Source organism: Protopterus annectens, chromosome 2.part0, assembly GCF_019279795.1.
Source record: "Protopterus annectens isolate FY-2018-M chromosome 2.part0, PAN1.0, whole genome shotgun sequence".
In the NCBI taxonomy this organism is placed as follows: Eukaryota; Metazoa; Chordata; order Ceratodontiformes; family Protopteridae; genus Protopterus; species Protopterus annectens.
In genome coordinates this window covers 1890525274-1890537733 of record NC_056728.1, presented here as the reverse complement: position 1 = coordinate 1890537733, position 12460 = coordinate 1890525274, and positions in this window count along the sequence as shown.

Below are 12460 nucleotides of genomic sequence, written 5' to 3'. Positions count from 1 at the left end.
AGCTTGATCCCTGTAGTGGAGAGAGAGAGACATAGAGAGAGAAATAATAATAATAAAAAAAGGAAAAACAAAAATAATACTAAAAAAAACAAAAAAAAAACACAAAAGAGAGCATAATAATAAATCAGGTATGTGAAACATGTCAGCATGTAATTGAATGTAGTACTTGGTCTGTAATAATGGGATAGATGATTTTGAAAGCTTTATATGTGCCATGAAGACTTGGTGTAATGATGTCATGCTGAACAACTGCTATGTATATAGCATCTGGCCCTGTGGGCAGTGGGCCATACCTGTCAACTGTGCAGATCAGCACAGAATGTCAGGATTTAAGCCATCATAGTGTTTGTTCTGTTCATCCAAACATCTATATTAGTCTGGCAAATAGCTGAAGGTGAAAGTAATGAAGTCATGACAGACACATGAGTTTCAGACATCACCACTTTCAGCACAGGCATGGTAATGTGAAATGTATCATGCACAAACTTCATAGGTTTGTAATAGGCATATCTACAATCTGCCCCTACATATCTCCCCTAATGTTAGGCTTTGTCCGCATGTATTTTGTAGCAAGGCAGAACAGTTCAGTTGTGGAAGAAGGAGGATCAGATGGATCTGATGTCCGAAGGCAGTGTATATATATATACCTATATATATATATATATATATATATATATATATATATATATATATATATATATATATATGTATATATCTATCTATATATATATATATATATATATATATATATATATATATATATATGAGTTCCATACATCAGATCGAATTTTCACTAATTCGAAATAGTGCATGGAATGCTCACTGCAGCGAAAGTGCACTTAATCGAAAGGGCACTTACACAAAGTTCAGTACAACAAACAGGTGTTGTACTGAACGTCCGTGCCCTAATGACTGCAGCGCAGAGAAGGACATAGCAATGTCCTCCACTATGGTACGATAGTCATGAACCTTAGAGTTAGGGCATGGGTTAGGGTAAGGGGATAGCTTTACTAACTGTCCCCTTACCCTAACTCGTGCCCTAACCCTAAGATCCATGACTATCACACCATAGTGGAGGACATAGCTTGTTTTTTATGTCCTCCACTGTGCTGCGGTGTTTTCGGTGAAGTGCATTTACACAAAAGTTCACTTTCGTTAAAGTGAACTTTCACAGAAGTGAGGCTTCCTATTGCAAGTTCGAAGTCGAAGTAGTGAACTTTCGTTCTTGTAATAGGAATCTATATATATAAATATATAAATATATATATATATATATAAAAATATATATATATATATATATATTTATATAAAAATATATATATATATATATATATATATATATATATGTGTACATTTTCCCTAGCGTTTAATGACTGTGCTGCAGCATGATATGTTTGAGAAACGTCATACATATCTACTGCTCAGATGGCTTAGTGGTAAATTGCTGTGGTTAGGGTGGGCAGGGTCTTGGGTTCGAGATTTGCAAGGGCTGATTATTTTATTTCTGGGCAGAACAAGGCTGTTTGATACAGAGTGATTAAGGCAATTTTAAGCAGTTGTAAGCGGGTGTGAAATGGACAGTTATGTATGGGGCAAAATTCTTTTTGGGAACAGATTGCGCTTTTTTTAAGGTGAGAGTGGGATGTTGGGGAAGTTTAATAGGTATATTTGGCGAGATAGGTTGGGTTGGAAGACAGACAAGACAGCATACAGGGACGGTATATGACACATGTGGGTCTAATACCTTGGACGGGGTGGGGTGTTTGGAAATCGGAAGCCCATGAGACATCAAATGGAAACAGTGGGACTGAGGTCCCCACCCATGGACAGTCACCACTGCATCTTCACAGCCCCAAGGGTGGCTGTGCTGGGGGCTGAGGAAGAGGGGAAGGCTGACCCTCTTATTGTGTCATGTGGTCCTCAAGCTACTTTAACAGATCTCCCAATTTTCTGCAAAGCTCCTTACCCATCAGACCCCGGACCTGACTTCAGGTGACAGGATCCTGTCCACACCTACTCTTGGGGGGAGGGACAAGCCCCATCCTCTGAGGCAGTTCCACCTGAAGCTGGTGCAGGACCAATGGATGAGGAGGTCCCGGGTTGGGTCCCAGATGTGCTGCAGCCCGGTGCCACGACCAGATGAGGTGGGAGAGGTGGGTCCGATGGGAACAGCCTTCCCAAACATGCTATGGTGTTGCAGTTTTAGAACATATGTGAATTAATAATAGTCAACACAATCCAGGATTAGTTATGACAGCATGCATAGATATTTCCATTAACCCAAAACACCAGATTTGGAACAGTTGCAAAGCAAGCAGAACACATGCATATATGGAACCACAGTGGCCATTAGAATGGCATGCAGGTTACATTGATAGCAACAGGCCATAAATGATAGTGTTTTAACATGGACCATGAATAGAAACACATTCCAATATTTGTTGAACAATAGGACATATGTCCCAACAGTAGGTTTGGTGTAAATATATTCATTGATTTGTGTGTTTAGATTATTGTTACAGATATGGTGGGGGGGAGTGACATGTTAATTAACAACTTGTATATCCTTGCAGTATGAGGTCCTCTGACCATTTTTCCTGTTTATGTCTTCCAGGTACAATGTCCCGGGATTGGCTCCCTGCATATACAGCACAGGAAAACGATGGCATTATAACCTTCATCATACTACATCACAGAACCCTATTTGGCCGGAGGGCCCATGATCTGCAGGAGAGGACCTCACTTTGGAATGTGCTTGTCCACATAGTAAATGTTGTCTGCCTGCTTAGCCGCAGTTATGAGCAGGTGATCTGATCCGCATGCCTGTCAGCATGCTGCTGCAGTTAGGGGGGACCAGCTAGCCACAAGTGGGGGTCATGCCATCCAACCCTCACTGATGCATGCTGAGGAGCTCCTCGCCAGCCATGGGGCACCCACCTTTCAGCCAAACCAGGAACCTGAAGATAGCATTGTAGAGGTGGGTGCCACCAACACAATGGACGAGGAGCATGCAGGTAAGGCCCCAGGGCACATTAGTAGACCACTGCTGCTTATCCATCTTCATTTGTAAAGTATCTACATGCATATATCAGATAACATAGTCTGTTGCTGCAGTGTAGTAATGAACAGACGTGCATAATCTCTAGTATCATGGATTTCTACTGTTGATGTACTGAAATGCTGCTCCCACCCTGTACCAATGCCACAGGCATGGCTACTGACATTACGTCTCTCTCACAACTATGTAGGTCCCTCTGGTATACAACTGGGGCAGCAGCTTGTAGCTGGTAAGTATGGAGTTATTTTGTTCAGGTTTGCCAAGACACCAGCCATGTTATGCCCATGGTATTTGCCATGCACACATTTAACACACCTACCCATAATGCATGTTGTAGATGTTCACTTATTGTTGCTGTTAACTGCACTGCATCACACTAGTCACAATGGTGGCATATCTGAAGGGTATGTAAGAGTCCTTCAGTATACCTAACAACCTGTCAGTGCAAGATGTGTGGACAGAGGTGAACATAATGGTGGGACAAATTGCCTAAAGTAGGGACATGTCTGAAACAATCCCCTTATACGTTGGCTACAACAGTGTATACTCCACTATTACAATGGCAACTGTTCCTGATCTAAATCCTTTGTTAGGACAACAAATATGGGGAATACATACCTTAAACACTGGAAGCATATGTGTGCACACACTCCAAATAACATATTGTAGAAGCAGCTTTTGAGGTACTGACAGCATTTACTCTTCTTGAGTACACACCTTCCATCAAGTGCAGGACCTCCATGTCACACCAAGTAATGGTCTGCTGTCCAAGAAGTATGTCCATGACATTTGCCTACTCACCTGCAGCAGAGGCAGCCATAGCTTGCACACATCTTACAAACCATGGAATGGAACCCATATCCAAAAGGTAGCACTCAGTTGTGGGAAAAGTAGCCTTACCTCACCATTGCATATACTATGGCAAACAGTGCATACAGTCATGTATGTGTGTATGAAGTATGGGACAACATTAATGTAGAAAATAAATAGATGCCCATCCAAGACAGAAGACAACACATTGCAAACTGGTCATGGAGGCTGTCCAGAAACATGCAGCAACATTGAGGTTCTTGCAGAAACGTCTACCAACTAATGCCTGCGCAGTACCTGTGTTGACAATCACCTTGAATCTGCATAAGTGTGGCCTATGGGTTAGGGTAATCATATGAAAGAGTTGTTCCACAGGAAACATCATCCAGGGCTCTCTACAGGTAGCATAGGCATAACATCAGGTCTTCAAAGGTATGTGTTGCAATGTGTAATGGTGTACTGAGACCAAGGTTGAAACCTACAGACAGTATTAATAAAGATACATGTGGAGCACAAGCAACACCTCACTCCGCCTCAGGTCCACCATCCCCATTTTTACCTTGCTGGTGCCAGTGTACACCTTTAGGTTTGTTGTTCATTAGCAGGAACCATGCCAGTAGACATGACATTCTGAATTTGGAACACTGCAAAATAACACTTGTGTGGTCCATAGTTGTTCAAGCATCTGCAATAAGGCTGAGGATGGGGAGGGGTATCATTTTGAAACACAACAGTGAACTGAAGCATACATCCAAAGCTCTCTAAGAATGACTGTATCTGAACACAGTCAAGGTCATGAATTGTGCCAAACATAACCCTGACTCCACAGCAAAAGTGAAGGCACTGTACAACCTCCAAGGGCTGTGCACATGAGCTGACCTTGCAATTCATCAGAGTTAGGGGACATTTGTAGGGTGGAGTGACCAAATAATGGCAAGTGAAGATGGGCCATGCTAGTATACCTTCTTCCAGGAAAAGTGACTGCTGTAGTTCACGTAACAGGTGCTGCAACAAACCATTGTGTTAAGGGTGTGCACACTTATGCAACCCGCATTTTGTATGCATCTCATTCAGCATATGCACGACTAACACTTTTGTTTGATTCTGCATTTGATTGCACAGGTCATATGTCAAATATCAGGTGTGTGTAATGTTAACATATGCAGTATTGTGGCCTCATTGCATATCATGGAAGAAGCTGGCATGTTAACAAGGGTGTGTATACTCCTCATATCCACATTAAGCTTTGAAGGTTGTCAATGTAATCAGATTGTATTGCTCGTACAAGCAATTCTGATGATGAAATCTGCAAATCAGAGGTCAGGCATTAACTATTGGCATCAGTCCTCATAACATCCAGGTATGTGTCAGATAAACACATAAGGGGCTGTGAGCAACAGAGCAAACATAACGGCCACACATATACACATTCAGCAATGGTGTGTAAATTCATGAGGCATGGTGCACAGTACATGCCAGGGTGCTGTACAGGTGCACAGCAATACTGTGTACATGGGTGCAGTGTGTTCCAGGGGAAGGGGCATCACCTACTAACAAAACTCATGCAGCACAGAGATGTATAATGCTGTTAACAAGGATTGAGTATAGCTGCAGTGTATGCTGTTGAGTGCCATATGTCATGCATTTTGACTGTTGGGTAATGAGGGGGTCTGTGTAATATCTTCGTGCCACCTCAGCTGTAAGTGTGTGTGTGTGTGTGTGTGTGTGTGTGTGTGCATGTGTGTGTGCGTGCATGTGTGTGTGTGCGTGTGTCTGCATGTGTGTGGGTGTTTGTGTGCGTGTGTGTGTGTGTGTGTGTGTGTGTGTGTGTGTGTGTGTGTGTGTGTGTGTAGAGGTAAGCAATAACATACAGGTGTTAAATTATATTTGTTGTTTTTCCCTAACAGGTGGCTAAGTGGGTCAGGGTCCCTCCTGCAGGCAAACTGATGTTAATGTCCATACACACTCTGACAATGATGATAGGTATGGTGAGGCACAGGCAGCATTGTCAGGGGCTGAATCTATGCCATCGGTTGATATCCCACTTTTATCCACCCCATCCCTGCACACAGTCACAATGCCCATATATACCCCATCACCAGTGGCCATAGATGAGGGACAGTTGACAGGTGGTGGCTTGGGACAGAACAGTGTTGGGACCATGGCAAGTGTGTCTGTACACAGCAGCCATAGCTGGATGACCAGTGAGGTACCACACAGGCAGATGTACAGGGATGCTCTTAGGAGAGCTGCTGGCCATCATGCCACTGGCAGAATTGCCACAGCAGGTGCCATTAGACACATGTTTCTGGCCATCATGGAGGCACAGGCATGTATGGAACATTACACCAGACAGAGTCTGAGGCTCCAGAGGGCTACTCATTCTTCTGTACTTGACAACATCCATGATCATGCAGGTGCCCACCATTATTTTGCAGAGGTCCTGGATAGATGGTTGGGTGAGATGGTGGAAATCTTCAACTGTGTGGTGTCTGTGTTAGAGCATATGATGGGAGTAGAGTGTCAGCCATTGTGGACATAGGTCAGCAACACCTACAGGTGGAGGTCTACGTGGATGTGCAACAAGTCACAGCCACTCCCGTACTGGCAGTACCAATACTAGTACTACAGGTGAGGTGCTGTCCACACCCCAATGCAACAGGTCACATTCACATGATCCTGGCCGGTCCCAACAGGGATGTGGATCCAACGGACAATTGTCATCATCAGGAGAGTGTAACATATTTGGGCTTCTACCTGGTAGTGCCCGTGGAAACCCTGGCAGGCACAGTTCCTGTGAACTGTACACCGTGCCATGTACGGTCTGCAGCTGCCCGACAAAACCTCTGTATAAGGCAGCCACATGGCAGAACTGTGTGCATGCATACATACACACACACATCACCAGCACAGCTAGGGCACCTTCATACCTACACACACTACATCTGCACAGCAAAATTGATAAAGAACCCCCTAACACACACACATGATGTCAACCAAATGGCTCAGCCAAGGTCTCTGGCAAACCCACAACACACCCTGTGCATACGATGATACCGGTGCCACATTCCTGTCATCCATACCATTGATGCAGGGACATGCTAATATGGTTCTGATGCACATGGTGAATGTACTAAGCTTTAGCAATGTAATGCTGTTTAACATGTTTTCAGTTGGAATGTTTAATGCTTACATGTCAGGGTGTATAGCTGTCCAGCCATGAAGCATTATAGCTTTTATTAACATTGACTGATTGTGGTCTCCATAATGTATTCAGTTTGTGTTGTAGGTGTCTATGTGTCAGCAGGATGTTGGTCTACTATCCTTTCCTACAAGGGGTATGGCACTGTGGTGACACATTGACTGTGTCATATCCTGGGCACAGCTGAACACAAGTAACAGGTCTGTACAACAGTTACTGCATGTGCCACATGGATGATAGGTCTGAGGGGTGTATACAGGTGAGGTCATGATGGCTGATATTAGCAGCTCTTCTACAGTGGACACTGGTAAGTGTACTGGGTGGCACACACCAAATGTTTGTGAATAGCACACACACAAAGACTTTGGTGTTGATGCAATACACAGAGACTTCTGTACACACGGATATATTTAATTTTTCAGTGAACTCATTTTAGCCTATGTAATTCCACCAAGACCAAATAGGCAAAACATCACATCAGTAAATAATAAGTCTGCCAGTTTAATGTCATTGATGATGGTACTAGCAGGGTGTATGTCCTCTTCACCAATGTAGTGCAATCCTGGAGTTGGTAAACAGTGGTTTGCTGGTGTGGGTGGCACAGCCCCCCACTTTGGAGGGTGTGGGGTGGTGTAGAACCACGCATAGTGTGATTAACAACTACTTAACCTGTTAACATAAACTGTATAGTATAAGAGCAGACTAAGCGAGGGGAAACGCACAACAATAACCCCAATGTGGGTGGCTGTGCCCACATCAACCACACCCAACTATATATACCAACTCCTGTATCACTGTACAGCTGTACAGTGGGGAAGAGGTCATTTACACATCTACTACTAGTTTTGATAGAATGAATTTCCACAAGTTGATTCCTTTGAAATGTTACCTTTTGCCAGTTAGTTCTCGGACAAATGATCTCCTGGGACATGTATTTTCTGCAAACTCAAGTAGATCAATTCACATACACACACAATTACATGACAACTCTGATAGTAAAACCCCTACCTAGATACTTATTGCTACTAATGTGTTTGGCCTTAATTGCACACACCACAGAGCTTTTAGGATGAGATGTGTCCTGAGTTTCTTGTTAAGTGAAGAATATCAGCAGGCCTTGTACAGTATGGTAATGGGGGATGTACTGGGTGTTAATGAACAATACATAGTATGACATATACACATTGACAAATACATAACAGTCATAGACACATCTTACAGACCTGGGTTTAGCAGTGCTAACTACCTTGTCAGTGAGTCCATTATGTTACAAAGAACTTGCACACAGCACATGCATCATTGGGCTGGATTGTGTAATCAGTTACCTGTATGGTTAATGGTGACAGCGGTCCTCATTCAGTGGACCATGGGACATGTACTGGGGGTACCATGGTGTAAAGACAGTATACCTAGCACCCACACCCCACATTGAATATTGTACTCACTAAAACCCATGATAATGCTCTGACATACCCACAAACACACATTGACCATGAATTCAATACAACCCCTTGTCTATCTAATCAGTGCTACTACAGAGATATGCATTTATTGCACATGCCACAGAGATAGTAGGGTGAGGGTTTTTCATGGCTCTCCTAATGTCAGCAACATCACTATCCCTTATAATGTATGACAATGTTTATTGTATTTGGAGAATGTGGTCTCAGAATGCGGTCTCCTACAAATATACACACTCATACACAAACACACACTTGCCCGGACTCAGAGAGTAACCCACACCTATCTACCAATTTGCAGGACAGTGTTGTGCTGGTACTGCAAGCTCCATGTAGCCCATAGGGTGAAGAGTGCCACAAGGTACATTTAACATCAATTACAGCAGCAGCCATTTCTAAGTATGGCAATGCGGGGTGTAGTGGGTGAGAAGGCCCTTCGGGTATTGTCAACTACAAATTTACAAGCACACATACACTGTTATTCTCAGTAATGCACACTGACACATTTGTAAGTACTGGGGTCCATAGGTGCAGGTGTTCCTAGGTGTGTACCAGACTAATGTCCATGGAGAGATGAGAAGAGTAGGGCATGTGCGTACACTGGCATCATGCCACCTGACATTTGTCAGCAGGCCATCTATCAACTGACGCCAATTGAGTGATCCCCAGGGTGACAGTTAAATTCAACATCCAATCATCTGGTTTTCTCTTACGGAGGGCCAGTTAGGTGCTACAATTGACATGTTTGCAACATATATTACATAGCATGGCCAGTTTCTGGGTTAGAGACCTGAACTCAAGCATGTTTTGTTGACTGTGTTAGTCTGGTTGAGGTATCCATGGCATGTGATCATACAGCATGGGGTTTCCTAGCTGTGGTATTCATAACACAGCTGGTCAGACGTGAGAGTCAGTCAATCATAGATTGCCTGTAAGCAGCCAAGATGAATACCTGACATCTGCACAGATGTACAGAGGACAGAGAGAAATCAGCTAACCAGCAGGTTATGCATTAGGATGAATGTTTTGACAGATAGATGTCTGACACTGATAGGTATGCCATTGCTATATGACAGCAGCCCTCAATGACATGTCCTAAACACATAGTAGTCTACAGTTAATATCCACATATCAGATCAATATTCAGTAGCAAATACTTAATAACACACAGCTCACACACCAAAAATACAATAGTCAGTACTCAGAGTCCAGCTTTACATGCAGGGGTGCATGGTTCCAGTACTACAATCTGCAATCAACTCTTACTTGGAAAAGCACTGTTAAAAGTAGTAATGTAATGATACAATCCATGCAAGTGTGACTGCATATAACCTGGGATACTACCCATGTATGAAACACATACAAAGAGAAAAGATTGTTTTACTAGCCATATATATATACTCAGGTGTCCCATACAGTATACTTACACCCCCTTGCTACTGTAATGACAGCACATAGAAGCATGGTATTTACATGGAATTAAATACACTTATTAAATATGTCATTACCCTTCTATTTTATCAGACTGGAATGTGATCACTGGTTACAAGGCCTGAGCTATGCTTAGCAGTTGTAAGCATTGTTTAAACGTAAATGCTAAGCACATTTGCGCACTGGTAAATGAAGCCTACACAGTGTAAGCGCTTATTCATTTAACCGTATGTTAGCAGCACTTACCATGTAGCAAACCCACACAAATTCTCTTAAAGCTGCTCAAAACTGCCTTAAACACTTTGTATCCAACAGTCCTTGTTCTGCCTACCAACAGAATAAACAGCCCTTGTAGGTATTGAACCCAGGACCCAATACCTTGTACACTATAGTCACAGTCATTAAACACTAAGCCATTGGAGCTGTGAAGATGTTTGTTGTTTTTTTTTTCAGATATATCATTTAATACACATACTGAATTGTAGTGAACAGCTGCTTTGGCTACTACAACTGTTTAGTACTTGTAAGTGAAAATAGTCATGTTTTTATATGTAAATATACACATATCAGATAAATATGGTGGAATATATCTGTGAAGGTATATACAACACTCATGTTTACACATAAGGATATGGATATATATATATATATATATATATATATATATATATATATATATATATATATATATATATATATATATATATATATATATATATATATATATATATATATATATATATATACATATAAATATATATATATATATATATGTGTGTGTGTGTGTGTGTGTGTGTGTATGTACCACTGTAGTCATCCCTCATTAGACCCATTATAGAATACAATGCCCCATTTGGTATGTACCTCTCAAGACAGTTGCAACAACTGGAAAGGCCATAGAAATACCTCACTAAAAGAATCACAGGCCTAAAGCAGATGCCCTATGCTGACCACCTTAAAAAACTCCAGCTATACGCTGTCGCATATCGTCTACTCAGAGGCGATCTCTGCTTAATATGCAAGGCCATGTCAAACCCAGAGCTGTTTGACATGCTACACTTAAAGAAAATCCAGTCCCTCAGAGCCACATACTCCAGGGATCTAAACCTTGCCATCACAATAAACAAAACATGCAGGAGGGATAGGTTCCTGACCCAGAGACTCCCCATACTCTGGAATAGACTGCCCATACATGTCAAGCAGAGTGCCTCTTTGGCCCTCTTCAAAAGGAACCTTGATGATTGGATGGTAGAAAGGAAATTCACCCCTGGGATCATGTCAGTCACCCTGATAGACATAGTTTCCTATGGGGGAATACATATGTACTTGTAAATTTAGCAGGTGCTACAGGCATGTAACAGCATGGAGTAACAGACACCAGTGTGAAAGTGCATACCCAAAACCAATCTCAACACAGTCACAGTCACATTATGGTAAGCCTAATTAATGGTACAGTATGTGGACTGTGTGAACAAAACCATCCTCATATTTGCCACTCACACACTAACCCTACATATACTGGCCCAATACACAGTGTAGTCTGATGCCTGACTGTGATATGGGATATGTCTCGGTCTGGCTCTAAAAACATATACGCTGATAGGGTACCAGAAACTGGAGCAGCATGCAACATCAGATAGAACAGGACCAAGAACATTGACATCTACCGCAGTATGTACACAGGCCAAGTAACATATTCACAATATACTACTACACAATACTTACACTCTGTCAACAATCACCATAAGTGCACAGACCTCACTACTGTACAGACTACAACAGAACGTCCAGGTTTTGTCCTCAAATATAAGGCCTACTATACATAACATGTCTAGCAGTCTGATATCTCACTGGCTTGTTATCAGGTATGATGTCAGTAAATAATGAAATACTGTACATATCTACCTCTTACTGCATGACATATGGACAAAGGGTGACAGACTTGGTGGACAGAGTCACAGACAAAGAGCCAATACTGACATATTGCTGTGATAAAGTGAGACAATTCACAGTGTAACATGGTTTGTTGTGACATATCTCTTCTGAGGGACATGAAGTCAGTAACTCACATGGATGTCACCATGTACTGACAGCAATCATCAGGGTATGCTATGGCATTTCTAAAGATAGGAAATGTCTGACTAACACACCATATATAAGACTCCATACTCTGGCCAGTTTGCAGATAGCCCTACAGGTGAGAGTTTCCTCAACCACATAACACTGTCATGGCAGACTTTACATCTGAACAGCCATATCCACACAAACCTTGTTAAACCAATATTACTTCAAATGTAGAACAGCAATACTTACATTCTGTCCCCATGTCTGGAACATCCCCCTCATGTTTGTTGGCCTGTCTCCACAGTGTATGTTGTAAGAGGTATTTCCAACTACCCACTCTAATGCTGTTTGTCAGACATCCACATGAAATCCTGCTCAGTGAAGGAAAAGGGCCAATACCCACATGAAGTACTTAGTTATAGGAGTGTGTTTCCA